The sequence below is a fragment of the Palaemon carinicauda genome, chromosome 2 (assembly GCF_036898095.1).
Source record: "Palaemon carinicauda isolate YSFRI2023 chromosome 2, ASM3689809v2, whole genome shotgun sequence".
NCBI classification, from domain to species: Eukaryota; Metazoa; Arthropoda; class Malacostraca; order Decapoda; family Palaemonidae; genus Palaemon; species Palaemon carinicauda.
In genome coordinates, this window is record NC_090726.1 from 134,639,295 (window position 1) to 134,658,517 (window position 19,223).

Below are 19,223 nucleotides of genomic sequence, written 5' to 3' on the forward strand. Positions count from 1 at the left end.
ACTCTCCTCTTGGTAAGGGTAGAAGAGACTCTTTAGCTATGGTAAGCAGCTCTTCTAGGAGAAGGACATTCCAAAATCAAACCATTGTTCTCTAGTCCTGGGTAGTGTCATAGCCTCTGTACCATGGTCTTCCACTGTCTTGGGTTAGAGTTCTCTTGCTTGAAGGTACACTCGGGCACACTACTCTATTTCATTTTTCTTTCTCTTGTTATGTTGATGTCTTTATAGTTTATTTAGGAAATATTTATTTTAGTGTTGTTGCTCTTCTTAAAATATTTTATTTTCCCTTGTTTCCTTTCCTCACTGGGCTATTTTCCCTGTTGGGGCCTCTGGGCTTATAGCATCCTGCTTTTCCAACTAGGGTTGTAGCTTAGCAAATAATAATAATAATAATAATAATAATAATAATAATAATAATAATAATAATAATCCATTGGTTAGAAATTCAATGATAATACTTCCAAAAAGACACACCAATTCCCTTCTGTTTAATTTCGAAAACAAAGGCCTCAAGATTAAACCGTCCAAAGGCTGTGCTAAAGACAAGACTAATCGAATTTTGTGACCACAATCAAATGGTTTCTGCACCACGCTGGAGATTATAAGAAGAGCATCACAAGCTCCAAGACCAGTGTGAAAACCAAACTACAGACTGGGGAACACATAATTACTTTCAACACATACTGTCAGACCGTTTACCAACCTAGAAATAATTAAGATTGCGTATAAAAGTTATTGAACTAATTCTATATCATAGAAGTTAGAAATATAGTGCCCAAAATTATTCAATTTTGAAACCACACCCATAAATTGAATTCTATATCGATGTTATAAATGTAAATGCTTATTCAGTTTGCCAATCCCTCGGTTAACTTCTGGGCATAGAGCTAAAAAAAATTTGAATTTTGACCTCAAAAGGCCACTGTCTGGTCTCCTGCTTCCACTCAAAAGGCCACTGTCTTATCTCCTGCTTCCAATCAGGAATTCTTCTCTAACTATCAAGTTATTTCTTGAGACTTTTCTAAGCAACAACAGCTTTTTCATACAGACTAATATTACGATTTTAGACTTGGCTTTGTGAACTATAGGAATAGGAATACACCCTGTTTAAGGATTTCAAAAGTCTTCTGCAATATGATAGATGCTCCCACAATAATCTTATAATCAATAAGGAAAATAAATTGTAGATACAAGAAAACTAGTTATTCAAGTATTGTTTAATCACTGTTGTTCACGCCAAGCCTGACAATCTTGAATTTATCATCTGAAAGTCATGAACTCGAAGGTCATTCAACATTTCCTGATTTAGAGGTCAAACTGCCATCATTTAAAAGAAAAGTACTTCCCATCCCATTTTTTTTTTAATGAACAGAGTTTATTCTGGGTAACTATCTTCGTCCTTTAATTTCTACAATAGATATAAAAAAGCTTTTCAGTCTGAGCTTCTTTGTAATTATCGACACCAGCGGCAATGGACGATGTTAAAATCTCATGACGGTAGTATTACTTTACGACAGAAATTGACCAAACAGAGAAACCCGACGTTCATCGTAAAGATAATCGTCCTGCAAATTATTTTCTTACCCTCACAAAATACCCATCTATCCTTAGCCAAAATACAAAGTCAAAATCAATTCCTTTCTTGGATATTTCCAAATCAACTCGTACTTTAGACAGGGCAATGACCCACAGAAGAGTAATTTATCCTTTACCCTTCAAAGATAGCATCAAGGGCTTTGCAATCCTTTGCACGTCATTGTAATGATTGTAAGAGAGGGGTCAAATGTAGTCTGCATGGTGCATGTTCAACAAAGGCATGAATACATATAGTGCTTAAATGTATGAAGAGAATATGAATTGTAGAAATGAGAGAAAGAGACAGCAATGCTACTGGCACACACTCTTGTCTTGTGTATTCCATTAGTGTTTGAAGTTAGGGAACCTTTCATCCACCTCTCTTAACACCGATAACAATACAGATGATTATCAGCCTTTTTATAGTTTCATTTTGTTGCATATTGTTATATCTTATCATTAATCTTCAATATACGCCATATGGAGAAGATTCTTTCTTTGTAAGTATTAATTTTCTTCATTCTTCTTCTCGTCTTTGATCCTTGCCAATTTTGTCACATAATGATTTCTGACAGACAGGTCATTTTTACTAAAATGAGTAACCCTTTAACTACAAATTCAAAGATTAATTTTATGACAAAATTGCCAGGAATCACTTGAAAATGTAGTTACATTATTGGTGCTCTGAAATAAAAATTCAAATTTAAAAACTAATAGATAAAAAGTGACGCTTTATAAACAAGGCATCCTTCTCCCTCTCTCGAACATAGTTCATGAAAAATGTCAACATATGGACTTTCGTAAAGGTAACGTACTATGGGTCTTTGTAAAATTCTTAAAAGTAGTTTCTAAGAAAAATGAACAATCATGAATAAAGCTATACTATTATTATTATTATTATTATTATTTTTTTTTTTTTTTTTTTTTTAGAAAGAAATCTTAAGTGAGATGTTCACATAGTTTGCGAGTTAAAACTTCTGTTAATATCAGCAGAATGCCATACAGCCGATACATTGGATAAAGAAGTTGGTAAATTGTAAATGAAGCCTCTGAATAAGATTTATTTTATAAAATGACTGTGGCATACTTTTGAATCTTTATAAAATTCACGGTGAACAAAAAATCTAGTATATCAATTACTGTATATGATAAGACAACAGGAAAAAAACAGGGTAAGGGACTGACCATCTTACAGGTTTTTAGGATTTTTCCGGCAGAGGCTTATCAAGTCATCTTTCGGTGTCATAAGCAACACACGAATCTTTTCTATTCTTTATCACTTTCATCTATTTTCAAACTGCAATCAACGATAATGAAGAAGATGGAGCAATGAAATGAATGAAAGCAGTATAGGTAACTGGAAGCAAATATTTTGGATGAAGGCATGATGAAAGAAGACGGCAGACGCAAAATAGGCGAAACGAAACATGAAAGGAAGCAGATGTATGCGATAGACAGGTAAAAGAAATTGGAGTGTCTATGGAAGCCAAGGTTGGAATCTATGAAGGGAATGTTGGGGCAACTCACCTTTATGGAAGAGACTTGTGGATGTTGAATGCTAATAAAAAAAAAAGTTGAAGTAATGCTATTAATAAAATGGCATAAGAAGAAAATATAGAAATACGTAGACGTAAAAGATTAATGTAAGGCTATTTAGGCACGTGAAATAAAATGGAGGAAGAAGATTATACAATTCAGAAACATTAGGAAAGAAGAAATAGGACATCAACATTCAGAAAGTGAGAGTTAATCCACATCGGAATGAATGCACTGATGAAAAGCGTTCTGTGTAGGTGTATGGAAATGTTTGTTTAGTACAAGTTTTATGCACAGAGGATTCATCATCTGAATTAGTTACTAAAGTACCAATGTTGCAATGGTCATTGTATATAATATTCTATTTAATCTCGGGAGCCACCCCGTGTTAGAAGAAGGATCTTAATGTAATGTACACACACGCACACACTCCCACACCCACCACACACACATATACATACATATTTATATCTATATACATACATATATATATATATATATATATATATATATATATAAAGAGAGAGAGAGAGAGAGAGAGAGAGAGAGAGAGAGAGAGAGAGAGAGAGAGAGAGAGAGAGAGAGTCATTTTGCGTGCGCTCCCGCTCTAATTTATTGTTATATTAAAAACTCCCGAATACAATATGGATATCAGTGAGCGCTAAATACAAATATAGGCATCTTCAGTATACGAATGATTGTGATGCACCTCCCTAGGCCATTCCATGAGGAAGGGACGTGAACGTGGGAACAAGAAACACAGGAAATTCCTCGCCACCGCTTTAAGGTACATGAGCCCAAAAATTCACCATATATAATGGCTGGTATTCCCAGGGACTTTCCCTTTTATTGAATTTATACTGGTGTTGGGAAATCCCAATTTATATTTGTTTTCTAGTTTGTATACACTTTATTTATCCTGAGCTTATGGCATAAGCTTGTTTTGTTCTCGGGATAAATTTGTTAATTAAAAAAATTCTATGCCGCAAGCTAGGAAGTTGATTATCTCTGGTAACAGTATAGAATATATCCCGAATCTCTAACTACCTTTGGGGCTAAATGTCGTTTCCGTAAAACGTTTACCTCTCTAATTTTAATTTTTTTTATTCTAAAACTTTCCCATCAATTGTTTTAGTAGTTTTTTCTCTGAAAACACTCACTGTACTTGATATAAATCACCACTGGATATTCATATTATAAATTTATTTTAGTTTTGATTATTCATATAATGCAAACTAATTATATGATTTATATCGGAATTACACTTTCTATGTTGAGGCTATATATATTATTAGTCCTTTCTCTCTCTCTCTCTCTCTCTCTCTCTCTCTCTCTCTCTCTCTCTCTCTCTCTCTCTCTCAGACGACAAATATAAGCAAAGTAAAATCGCCAACTATAACAGATGAAGATCAGGAGAACCACAGGAGGCGCACAAGAGGGACTTTTGTCACCAAGGAAACGCGGAAGTTGTTTCTTAAGGAAAGCGAAAAGTTTACCAACACTTTCATCCAGGAAGTTCCAGACGTGTCAAATGACCTTCATGTATCACGAAGGTTAAAACCAAGAAAGGACAGAAGTGTTAATCTGATTTTATTTTGCAGGACAAGATGGTATTTTTTTTATAAAATGGTTTTAGATATGCCATAGACTAAGACCTGGTCGAGAGAGAGAGAGAGAGAGAGAGAGAGAGAGAGAGAGAGAGAGAGAGAGAGAGAGAGAGAGCGTTGCTTTACACCCACTCTTGTGTATGAAAACATTTCCGCTAAAACCTGCTATGAAAATAGCCTCAAGGAATAAGACTGGGATAAGCAAATCACTAAAACATAAATAGCTGTAATTGAAGAAATAGGAGAGAAAGGGTTTATATTGTTTCAATATTGAATAGATACCAACTCAAAATGGCAGAACCACTTTGGCATAATTTAAAAGGAAGGGATAAGTACAGTGTCTACAGCACTAATGTGTTATCTAGAAAAATATATAGACCTGTCCATATAATATTTTCTCATATAAGTTTGGAGGTAATTTGTCTCTGAATGTAATTACATGTCAATTAAAAATGTTTCAGGACCATCGCCCAGCGTGACATGCCCGGAGGAATCTTTAAAATAAAAATATTAGGCAGCAAATAACTTGAATCATTTCGAACAAATTGCCAACTCGACTGATGATATGTAAAAATGTTTGTATGAATCCATTCCCCACTTATCACTATGGTTCAAATCATAAGAGTCAATGTGATATTTTGTTGCCAAGTGTTTGTTTAGCTATTTTTTACCAAGGGGAGAATGGTGCAGACAGGTAGCAAAGTTTTACACCACAATAATAAAACCATTGTATCAAAACATTGAAAGAAACATCTTAATATTGAACAAGCACTAGCGACATTGGTCCCGGGAGAAATGGTATAGAGAAATAGTTGGTATATATAGCATTACGACGATTATATTACCCATGGAAAGAAATATCTTTACTCTAAGTTCATCATTTATCTTAGCAATCTAACTCTGTCCTCATCACTTTAGTTTACACCAAAAACTCAACTCCAGACAGGTAATAGAAGGTGTACTCTAAAATAATAGTGCTATAGTTAAACTAAAACTCTGAAAGATAAAATTGATCACCGATATTATCAATTATTTCAATCGTTTGATTAATTGATATGTTATTTTTCTGTCAAGACCCAGCTGATTGGTTCGTACTCAGAGGACAAATAATTTAAATAAGTAGCAGAAGGTGTACGCTATAATTATGTTACCCCTATTAAACAAGAAAAGCTACAACGCCTGATTCATAGCAATAGCTCTTCCGGAATAAGGAGCATAATAGCTAAATAGATAGAGATAAAAAGAACAAATGTAATCATCCAGTTACAACGAAGAAAAAGATATATAGCGATATGAAACAAAATGCAATCCGTGACAATGCAAATATTGATTAATTTGTAGTAAGTGGCCTAGCGACTAAAGGAATATGGAGCACATGCTTCGTATATTATACCTGGGATAATGATATTCGCAAAAGGCGTTCCTGAAGCTGGTACTCTCAAACGTTATGAAGGATAATTCACAAGTGCCCAAGATATAAGAAATGAAGAAATTAGAGAATAACTTACATTAAGAATAAAATGTCAAAAAAGCCCTCTTACAACCTATTTTTATGAGGGAATTAACACCTCCTGCTTAAGTCTCAAGCAAGTCTGGAAAACTGCTTAATAAGTCTACTTCGAAAGCTAATAGTTCCGAATTTTCGCAATTATGGAAAACTAGATAATAAAATGAAAGTTTTCTTTTTCGTGGCCATAACATTGCAACTAAACCAAAATCAAACAGTGTCAAGATCCCTCTTCAACTCAATTAAGAATGAAATATTATTAAATATCGGATGAATTAATTCTTAAAACCCCTTCTCCACAGAACATATCCTACAAGAAATAACGTATTTCTTTGAAATACAGCTGTCATTCCAATTCCATTTTTTTTCCAGTCTTCACACAATTGTCCAATATTGATTACAGACAATTCAAGTGATATAGAAAGTTTGCCTTCATAAAGAAACGTCAGTTCAAACACCGACTTGTCATTTCTATGAAGGACATAGCCAAGGCTTCAAGAAACAGAAAATAAATAAGATTCACCGTGACATCTCTGTTACACAACCCTTTATTCATGATGGCCGGCGACCATTCATTCGGTAAGATTGTTTCGTTGTGAAACCTCTGCTACAGCCCAGAGCCCTTGTTAGTCTTTATATAACTCGAGAACGTAGAAAACGAACTGTGACCACAGAAAACGGAAAAAGAAAACGCAATGACGTTTACCGTCATTTTCTACTGACTGGTCGCTAAAATTTGCATTTTACAATGTGAAGTAACAGTGTTTAGAAAATGGCAATGCACATGATTATAATCTCCAATATAATCTACCAACGACTGATGAAAACAAATTTAATTCCTGTAGGAATTTGTCATAGAGATACACTTGAGAGAATTTCTCATAACGTCTTAAATTCTAACCGAAAAATTATTCAATTTTCTTTAAAGTAAGCGAATACTATAAGCTAACATACAATTAATCATTTGCATGGTGTAAAATTTACAGAGAAAATATATGGGCAGTTACGACTGTCCAAATTATGCTCAATCCTTCATGAAAAGAGGTAGATGAAATTATTGAGGTAGGAATAAAGATAGCGACTGAAGACACTAGATTCAACACTCAAATATACGAATATAAAGAAGTTAAACCAAAATTTTATTGAACTATTCACCAGGGCTAAAAACCAAAAATATCAACACATGGTGGTCATGAAGCTAGTTTCTTATTTTATTTTGGAACTAACTAAAAAGCACAGTGAAAGAGATATGCAAAATACTAAAACAAAGATAATATAAATGCAAGGACAATAGGAAAAGAACTTAGAACGATATTTTCTTTCGGCAATTTACCTAACTGTTATTTTGCAGATTGCTATATTTTTTCCTATGTACTAAACTATGTGTAATTTCAGGTTACTATATGATTGTTAGTAGGCTACAGTATGTCTTTTACTTGTGCTATGTTCTTACATCTTCCTTCTGGTTTCTCATTCCGCATACTGGCCCATTTTGATTTTAATTCACGATATATATATATATATATATATATATATATATATATACATATATATATATATATATATATATATATATATATATATGTATATATAAGGAGCAGTGATATAGTTACGCACCGCTCACCTTTTATCATTACTTACTAAGCAACAACCTTAGTTGGAAAAGCAGGATGCTATAAGGCTAAGGGGTCCAACAGGGAATGTAGCCTAGTGAGGAAAGGAAATACATACATATACCAAGGCACTTCCCCCAATTTTGGAGGGTAGCCGACATCAAACAAATGAAACAAAAAAGGGGACCTCTCCTCTCTACGTTCCTCCCAGCCTGACAAGGGACTCAACCGAGTTCGGCTGGTACTGCTAGGGTGACACAGCCCACCCTCCCCCGTTATCCACCACAGATGAAGCTTCATAACGCTGAATCCCCTACTGCTGCTACCTCCGCGGTCATCCAAGGCACCGGAGGAAGCAGCAGGGCCTACCGGAACTGCGTCACAATCGCTCGCCATTCATTCCTATTTCTAGCACGCTCTCTTGCCTCTCTCACATCTATCCTCCTATCACCCAGAGCTTTCTTCACTCCATCCATCCACCCAAATCTTGGCCTTCCTCTTGTACTTCTCCCATCAACTCTTGCATTCATCACCTTCTTTAGCAGACAACCATTTTCCATTCTCTCAACATGGCCAAACCACCTCAACACATTCATATCCACTCTAGCTGCTAACTCATTTCTTACACCCGTTCTCACCCTTACTACTTCGTTCCTAACCCTATCTACTTGAGATACACCAGCCATACTCCGTAGACACTTCATCTCAAACACATTCAATTTCTGTCTCTCCGTCACTTTCATTCCCAACAACTCCGATCCATACATCACAGTTGGTACAATCACTTTCTCATACAGAACTCTCTTTACATTAATGCCCAACCCTCTATTTTTTACTACTCCCTTAACTGCCCCCAACACTTTGCATCCTTCATTCACCCTCTGGCGTACATCTGCTTCCACTCCACAATTTGCTGCAACAACAGACCCCAAGTACTTGAACTGATCCACCTCCTCAAGTAACTCCCCTTTCAACAAGACATTCAACCTCGCACCACCTTCCCTTCCTGAACATCTCATAACCTTACTCTTACCCACATTAACTCTCAACTTCCAAGCTTCTCTTCCTCATCTGCAACCAGTACAGTATCATCCACAAACAACAACTGATTTACCTCCCATTCGTGGTCATTTTCGTCTACCAGTTTCAATCCTCGTCCAAGCACTCAAGCATTCACCTCTCTCACCACTACATCAACATACAAGTTAAACAACCACGGCGACATCACACATCCCTGCCTCAGTCCCACTCTCACCGGAAACCAATCGCTCACTTCATTTTCTATCCTAACACATGCTTTACTACCTTTGTAGAAACTTTTCACTGCTTGCAATAACCTTCCACCAACACCATATAACCTCATCATATTCCACATTGCCTCCCTATCAACTCTATCATACGCTTTCTCCAGATCCATAAACGCAACATACACTTCCTTACCTTTTGCTAAATATTTCTCGCATATCTGCCTAACTGTAACAATCTGATTCATACAGCCCCTACCTCTTCTAAAACCACCCTGTACTTCTAAGATTGCATTCTCTGTTTTATCCTTAATCCTATTAATCAGTACTCTACCATTCACTTTTCCAACTACACTCAACAAACTAATACCCCTTGAATTACAACACCCATGCACATCTGCCTTACCCTTATATAGTGGTACAATACACGCACAAACCCAATCTACTGGTACCATTGACAACACAAAACACAAATTAAACAATCTCACCAACCATTCAAGTACAGTCACACCCCCTTCCTTCAACATCTCAGCTCTCACACCATCCATACCAGATGCTTTTCCTACTCTCGTTTCATCTAGTGCTTTCCTCACTTCCTCTCTTGTAATCTCTCTCTCATTCGCATCTCCTATCACCGGCACCTCAACACCTGCAACAGCAATTATATCTGCCTTTCTATTATCCTCAACATTCAGTAAACTTTCAAAATATTCTGCCCACCTTTTCCCTGCCTCCTCTCCTTTTAACAACCTTCCATTTCCATCTTTCACTGTCTCTTCAATTCTTGAACCAGCCTTCCTTACTCTCTTCACTTCTTTCCAAAACTACTTCTTATTCTCTTCATATGAATGACCCAATCCCTGACCCCACCTCAGGTCAGCTGCCCTCTTTGCCTCACTTACCTTATGTTTTACTTCCACATTTTTCTCCCTATATCCTTCATACTTCTCTACACTATTACTCTGCAGCCATTCTTCAAAAGCCCTCTTTTTCTCTTCCACTTTTACCTTCACTTCTCCATTCCACCATTCACTGCCCTTCCTCATGCTGCCTCCAACAAATAAGTGTCGCCGAGCGTACCCTCAAACAAGAGAACTCTAAACCAAGACAGTGGAAGACCATGTTACAAAGGCTATGGCACTACCTAAGACTAGAAAACAATGGTTTGATTTTGGAGTGTGTTTCTCCCAGAAGAGGTGCTTACCATACAGTGGATAAAGTAACTCTTCTACCTTTACCATATAGAAAGTAGCCACTAATCTATTACAGTATAGTAGTTAACCCAAGTCAAAGGACCCAATAACTCTCTATCGGTAGTATTTCAACGGGTGGTTGGTGCCTTAGCCAACCTACGTCGTTTCCTTGTAATACCTCCTTCAAACTATATTTATAATGCTTTATATATATATATATATATATATATATATATATATATATATATATATATATATTGTTAGTAATGGCGGTCATGGCGCCACCCTTCTACCAAACAAAGACCCCACCAGCAAGGACTTCGTCGGCCGGCCACGAGTTTTGGGACCCTACCCAGAGTCTCACCCACCCCCCAACCATCCTATACCAGTCTACTCCCCTTTGAGGTCTCATTTTTCAGCCATCTTTACTTATCCAGCGGCGATGTCAAGATCCCAGGAGAAAGAGGAGGCCTATTGATGTGGGTGTTGGGACACGTGACAAGGCCTTACCAATGGGACAACAGTCAGGCCAATCCCCCCCCCCCCCCCCCCGGGAGGCAAAAGGGGAGCTGAGTCTGCCTAGGAGCGGCTGGACATCCTTCTTCGCCAACAAGCCTCCATGAGAGAAGGATCATCCCTCTTCCCCCTCAAGACATCCGGGAGGCTGGACCTAACATATCCTCCATAAGGGAGCAACCAGAGTCCATTTTTACTAAGGTAAGGTGTCTGATTTTGAGATCCTCATTATCCTTACCCAACCTCCCATCCCTTCCTTATCACATCCCGTTTTTCCTTCTACCTTTTAAAGAGAGATCCTACCCACTGACCCTTTTAACCTATTCCCTATACCCAAACCACGTGTGCCGTTTAGTCCCAGTCTTAATTAATTCACCCTGTGACAGTGTTGATTCCCATGTGTAACGTTTAAATCCCTAAGCTTTGCATTTTCATTTAATTTGCTTAAAGGTTTAACCACACGACTTCATCGTGTTCCCAACCGGTAGAAGCAAGTGTGCTCTTAATCATTCAATTTATATATATATATATATATATATATATAAATATATATATATATATATATATATATATATATATATATATATATATTCATTCTTATATCTAGACACCTAACACTGTGCAGTTTACAGTAACCTTTTTACCAATACTCGATTTACTGACGTAAGAGAAGGCACATGTAAACATCTCTCAGTAATAATGTAGCTTATCTGCAATGGGAGTTTATAGTTAACATAACTATATCGAAGTACTGGATTTTTTGCCTAACTATATTAACATCGCAAGATAAAAATAAAATCTGGTAACAACTGAATCATCGTACGTCATTAAGTTAATATCAGGGATGAGTCAAGGGGGTTCAAGGGTGCTGGTCCTGCTGTAATAAAGTTAGTAGTAATCATTTTTTTATATCTATGACTCTCCTTGATTGCTTTCTGGGTCGACAACCTCTTGAAAGTCCACATGAACTTTTTATGCATGCTTACGTACAGTGTAAATTGCTGCGGATCACGTAATTCCATTAGTAAGCTTATCTTTATAACCAGGTAACAGAAACACAAATGAATCATTATTTTCCATGTTTCAGTGCATGAGGAATTGGATTTTATTCTTATTTACGTGATCAGCTTCCCTAACAGTAACTAACAGCGCTTTATGTGTTATAAGTGCTTAGCACGACGAGCATTTCAATAGCTCTCTAATGGCATCGAATTTAATGTTTTAAAGTAATTCATACATGACCATTACAGCATACAATATTTGTAACAACGGCTGCTGTGAGGTATAGGAGTAACTTTCCTTTTCATCCGATTGCTTCTATATTACATACTTGTATATGTTATTTAGAAAAGAATACCACAGTTTACATAATATGAATTATTTTGACAATCAAGCATTCTCATTTCATAGATTTTTTTTTTTCAAGAACTTTAGTAGCTTTTAATGACATCAATATGAATGTTTTGAAGTAATTTAAAAAGGAAGTAAAGATATAAACACATGACACTATAAATCAATTATACCAGCAGCATCAGAAAGTTAAATTGATAATATATGAACATAACCTTCGTGATTTGTTATAGATATTATGTGCACCGAAGTATGATATAGTCACAGACTATATAATTATTAATACACAAATCTACCACTATGTAATGGAAATATGCAGTTGTCCAACTTTTGAGTATTCAACTATTTCACATTTACATGCACAGGCAATGAAACAAGGAACATTTGTGGTAATAATAGTTACCAACATTTTTTTTCCTTTTAGCTGCACTAATGGATTACTCCAGCAGTTAGGAGAATACCCCTAGTTGCTTTTACAGGTGCAATCTTGGGACTACAAGCCATTGAAATCAATGGAACATGGACTGATTTCATTAAGATAATGGAGAGAGCCTTACATGCTTTGATAGAGTCCACAGTTGGAGGAAGACTCTGGGGAACCCCGGATCCACATGAAAATATTCTAGGCATGACTTGCACAATTTTTTTCTCCAGCATACCCACGCAAGATGAGCTTTGTTACTTGATATTCCAGGAGTACAGTTACTCGAGGCATCTCGAAATGTCTAGAGGGATGTATTTCAAATTCTGACATAGATTGACAATCTAGTCCCCTGTGAACTTTCCACAAGTTCTGCTCCCCAAGGCCGTACACGAAACTGGTATCATCTTTACCTGTCAGAGCATGAAACAATAGAAGAAATCTAGTCCAAGGTGACAAGGTTTTCAGCAACCTCATGAATTGGTAAGTATTCATCCTCAGCAAGGCGAACCTAAAGTTCTTCCAGAGAATTGCATTTACTGACATAGTAAATACCCATTACAATTACATCTGTGTCATTCCTATGCACAACCTCTCTCTTTGGTTGCATGTAGTCCAAACTATAAAATGGGCAGTGTTACTTGAGTATATATCTACTTCTTCGTCGTTGATTTCAAGTTCTACTACGTTATGACTTGCATGCTGATCAACCAGGGGAGTAGTTCTTTTGTTAGAGCAACCACCAGAAAAGAGAAGTTTAATATTTCCAAGGTCTCTATCATTTGACCATGGCATGCAGAGAAATTCCTGAATGGAGATATAGGAACACGCATCAAGTTCAACAATCTTCTGATACATTGTCCAGTAGATGCTCTGGATTGCCTTATCATATCTTTTATACCAATCACAAATGAAATGTACACTTCCTGTGCTTACTTGAGTATCCAAGCAAAGCTAGTGTTGATAGGGAGCTTGTGCATCATCAAAGTTCTCATTGGAAAGAAAGGTTAATTTCCTAACCATGTTCTTTGTATGACTGTCTAAATGGTTTTGCCAAAAATCACTATCCTCAGTTCCGCTACACCAGATTATTGCCAGCCTCTTTAGGAGAAGAAAAGCCTCATAAATGACTAATTAGTGTCTTTTGTTCATCTCATGATATAAAAAAAACAGCACTTCCTGCTACCCTTTTGATGTGTGAAAATCACTAAATGACATAGGGTATAGGATTTAAAGCCTCATACCTTCTATTAAAAAAGTGATGACACTATGTATTCAGTTTTAGGACTTTGAATTTTTTTATAGTTGTAACAGGATAGAATATTGTATGAGGATGGGTGTGTTTAATGGAAAAAGGTCAGATTATATGGCAATAAATTCGACCAAAGTACAGACTAAAATCATAAGGTGTTTAGGCATAGGGTAGACCAAGGTCTATAGACCTTGGGGTAGACTGAGTTGTGCCTCGTGCGCCTGACATGTGTCAGAAAGACTGGGATGAGAGTCCTTATGTGTTAGTCTAAACACTGGGGGACGATGGAAAAAACTAAAATATATTACTATAATATAGATAAGAAGTAAAAGGAGAAGTGAGAAATTAAAGAAACTTTTTGGGGGAGTCTATATGAATGAGATTCGAGTATTTGGGCTGGATCACTTGAATGGAAAGAAAGGTAACGAAAAAGTGGAGTGGTAGCTGATAAGCTTGAAATGCCTGTTTTTAATGAGGATGAAGAGGGCCTTATGAGAATGTATTCGGAAATGAGCTTGTTTATTGAAAGTACATTTTTAAAAAAGAATATTGATAAATATATCCAGAAATAAGAAATGAAGAGGACCACATCTAAGTTGGCTATGAGTTAGTAGAGAGTAGATGGAAAGACAAGTTGATGAATATAATATTAAGAAAAATAGCCAATGAAGAACGTAATCATTATCTATCTGCAGCAAAAATTTGAATCAAGAGTTAGTTTTAGTTTTAGAGGAAAGGTCCTGAAGCTATGGAAGTAATTAAGACAGACAAGTTTCATAAGAAAAGGCAGGAATATCATTAAAGAGACGGATACCAAAGTGAGACAAATCATTCATGATGAGCTTGGAAGGTACAAAATGATGTTACTGGTCGAACAGAGTGAGCGCGGATGCCGGAAGAGGAACAAAGCACGCACAAAGTGAAATGACGAAATAAGGGCTAGTGAGGAGAAAAAATGATTGAAGTACAGTTGCAGGATGGTATACACGTTCGTGTAGAGATGTAAATGTTGGTAAACACAGTGAAAAGAAGTGTGACAAATAAAAAGGTGGAAAACAGTGTAAATTTTAAGAATCTCAAAGAGTATTTGGGAGACATACCTTGCCATCGATACAAAGGTATAAAAAGTTAATTTTGCTCCTGTAGTAATTACGTTTCTCATGAATCTACATTGGCGCAATTAAAATGAAAATGAAGTGAGAGTATACATTATATCTTCACAACCCAAATCTTTCTCATTATAAATACCACCCATAGAATAAATAACACCTCACTTGATAGCAACAACAAGCGAGAACAAAGGGCACCAGAATGCTATGAAATGGTGGTTAGGCCTTAAACTTTAATTAGGGAATAATCTAAATGTCATTTCCTGTCTGTGTTTCTTTAATCGGATGGTATAGAACAGAACCAGATACCTTGTTGATTACACGACACAGATGAAGGAGTGAAGAGAAATTTTAAGAGTAGAAATGGGAAATGTGAACCAGAGACGTTTTGCAATTCTTAGTTTGTTCACTAAAATATGTATATTCTACGTTAATTCACAAGTTTCTTTTATGTTTTATTTCTTTTAACTTAGTTATTGAAACTTTAGGCCCCATATCCTAGTTATAGTATATTACAATTTTTTATCATGTTGCATTTTTGTGTGAATAACTACTTTTTTGCAAAGAATAAAAAATAACTAGGCAAATGTACCTATAGGTTCCAAGGATTGGGTGTCGTTCAAAAGATAAAAAAGCTTAACATAAGAAAAGAAAGTTTGTATGTTTTCTGTAAAACCAGAGCGAGAGAGAAAATGTAAGATTTGGACACCTCCACAAATAGTTTACCTGAGAGAGAGAGAGAGAGAGAGAGAGAGAGAGAGAGAGAGAGAGAGAGAGAGAGAGAGAGAGAGAGAAGGCAATAGTGGCAACTCCACTCTCTCCCTTGAGGCAATGTCCGTCCTGATGACCCCCACAGCTCAACACACACATGAACGCACGGGTATACATATACACACATACTCACACACACATGCTACAAACGTGTTCGGTGTCTTTCTCTACATAGCTACTCAAAATGCCAAGTTATTTTCGCACTGCTATCCCTAAGGCAGACAGACAGACGGGCAGACATAAAAATACTAAAGCACAACAAAGTCCAATGCTTTGCCATCATGTCTATAAATACTTTACAATTTTCAGTTTACATTACACAATATTGCTAATGATATGACAATTAACAGATGTGTATTAATCACTAGTTTCAAAGACCTGTTTCATTTTACTCTTAAGTTCTCTTCAGAAATCATTTCCCTTTTTTGGTGGCCATAATTCTGACATTTCTAAAGGTTATTTGTTTAGGTCTGAAATATTTCAAGTTAAATAAATGTATTAACGTGAAACAAGATACTTAGAAAACTGACGAAAGAGATAAAGTACTACCAATTTAATTTTAGAACCATCTAGAAACATTTAAACAAAAAATCTCTTGTGGATATAAAAACAAAAATCCTTTGATATCTACGAAAAGTACTGACCCTGAAAAATACCCTTGAAAAACATTAACATCAGTAACAAAAAAGCAGGTTACTCAGATATTTTGAAAAAAAAAAAAGAGAGAGAAAAAAATACGCAAACATCGAGAATAGAGTTGCAAAGAAATATATGCACACATAAACACATACACACATGATATATATATATATATATATATATATATATATATATATATATATATATATATATATATATATATATACAGTATATGAATATATATAAACATAAATATAATATATACATATATATGTATACATTATATATACATAAATATATATATATATAAATATATATGCGTGTGTGTGGGGGGGGAGAGAGAAACTAAATATAAACATAGTATTATAAAACGAAAGAGCAAACAAAGCAAAACATCAATATCCACGACGAGGTAACAAAATGAGAATAAAATCTTCTTTCTTTATGTATCAGTGACCGTAAATAGTTTTCAATCTATTCTGTGATCTTTCATTTCCTTGAATACTGTCAATTACCCAGTCATTATCAAAGTGATAATATTTAATTTCAGGTCTGTAATTTAACACACCCATTATTGTGCCTGATTACCATCATTCAAAGTGCGTACGATGTAAGAATTAATTTCCACACACCCCAAAAATATTGACGATGAACATCTATTGAAGTAAGAAATAGATGAATGTTAGTATTCCTTTGTTTGGTATTACACACACACACACACACACACACACACACGCAGACACACGCAGACACACACACACACACACACTCACACACACACACACACACACACATATATATATATATATATATATATATATATATATATATATATATATATATATATATCCTATGCAAGAAACACAACATAAAGACGATGTATAACTCGGAGAGGAATATTTTTAAGATTGATTGATTGATCTGGAGTTTTCTGGCATCCTGACATGATATAATTAAGAAATTAATTGGATTTCGAAAATAATTAATTTCTGAAAATTAACAAACTCTTCAAGCCATGATATCAAAGGGCACAACTGATACAAAATTTAGGATCGCTTATGTAAACAAACCACTAAGTATAATGTATTCTTCTCTTACAAGAATATTAATCTATCATTTACGATCAAGAATTCAAAAGATTAAATAAAGGCACCAAATAAATAATTAAATAAAAGCTCTTGAAAAGGCTAAATATAACCTCGGAGAGGAAGACTCAAGAGAGGTTAAAAAGGAATTGCCAGGACCAACAAAAAGTCAATGAAATCACAGACAAAACGAAAGCATCAGAACTAAAATATATTGAACATGCACAGTGGATGAAAGATTCAGAACCAATACAGGGTTGAGAAAATACACACAAGGAGAGAGAGAGTAAACATAAGCAAAGAAGAAAGCGGCCAAGACCGAGAAAGGTTAAATATTAAACTAGAAGGGCAGTTCATGTCCCTAATCAGTATCCTGAGCCCCACGAGCTCCAGTGGTCAAATGCTCAAAGAGGTCTGGAAGTGGTAGGGTCAATAAACGGGAGATAAGGTAGCAGATACGACAAAAACTATTTACAGCGACTGCAATATTTCTTTGGCTTAAATGCCTGAAGAAATAGGAGAAAAGTCGGGTAAAACAAGATTAAGATACAAAGTAGGGTCTTTCATTTATCTAATGAAAAGGGGGTATATAATATACGGTGAATGAATATAACATTTCTTCCTTATTTTATAGAATATAAGCCTACATATAGGATCTCTACATAAACAGATAATTTATACCTGTAGAGCTAATTTACAGGATACCCTAAGAACCAGACTAAATAACCTATTACTAAAACGCCATTCAAAAACATTCTTTTACAATGTATGGATAAAATCCATTATCATTGATTTGGAAAAGTTACATAAACAAAGTCCGACATTAAGTATACTTTCCACCTCATGGTTTGCTGGAAAAAAAATCCCATTATAAATCAGACAATGGATCCTGAAATAAAACACTTTGATAATAAATAAGGATTTTTCTAATTATGGAAACCCTTAATGTACATAACCTAATAAAATCTGCTTAGCCGAAGTAAAAATACATACACGATGGAACTTTCTCTTTAAATATTGTATGGGAAATAGATTATAAAGAAACCACGTTAAAGGGTGAGTTCCATATTCTAAGAATGAATTAATTAATGATATATCAAAACAACCCTTGATGAATTGGAATACCTTAACGTGGTGAAATGGTTTGAGTATTGCCATGATCAACAAAGCTGTGCTAGTCAGGGCCACCCATACTGGATTGGTTTGCTATGAGCGATCAGACGAATATCTCCCACCGTCAGCAATCCGCATTGGTCGGCGTATATATGAAAAATGTCCAAACCCCAGACACGAACTGCCATGACTGAGGCCTTTGTTCTGCAGCTGACTAGAAACCGCTGCATTTGTTGTTGTTGTTATTAAAACAGCACTCTCGAGAATCTTATTCACACAAGACACAAGTGGTAGGGGCATTATTAAGCCAATATTTTTCAAAGGTAATATCCATAACATGTAACTATATAGATTTTAATTTATATTACATAGGCAGAGACCCGAAGGCAGTGCTCAGACGATAAACATCATTGGACAAATTGATTACATATAGTTTACAAAACCTTTTCTTCCAGGATAGATGAAACCCGCAACTAAGTTGTAAACTTTACCTTCCAACACCCGTTTAAACAATTAACTTATGGATTTTATCCGGTTGACATTAATTGAGCAATGGATTGAAAATATATCTTTCTGTTTATCTACACACACACACACACACACACACACACACATATATATATATATATATATATATATATATATATATATATATATATATATATATATATATATATATATATATATATATA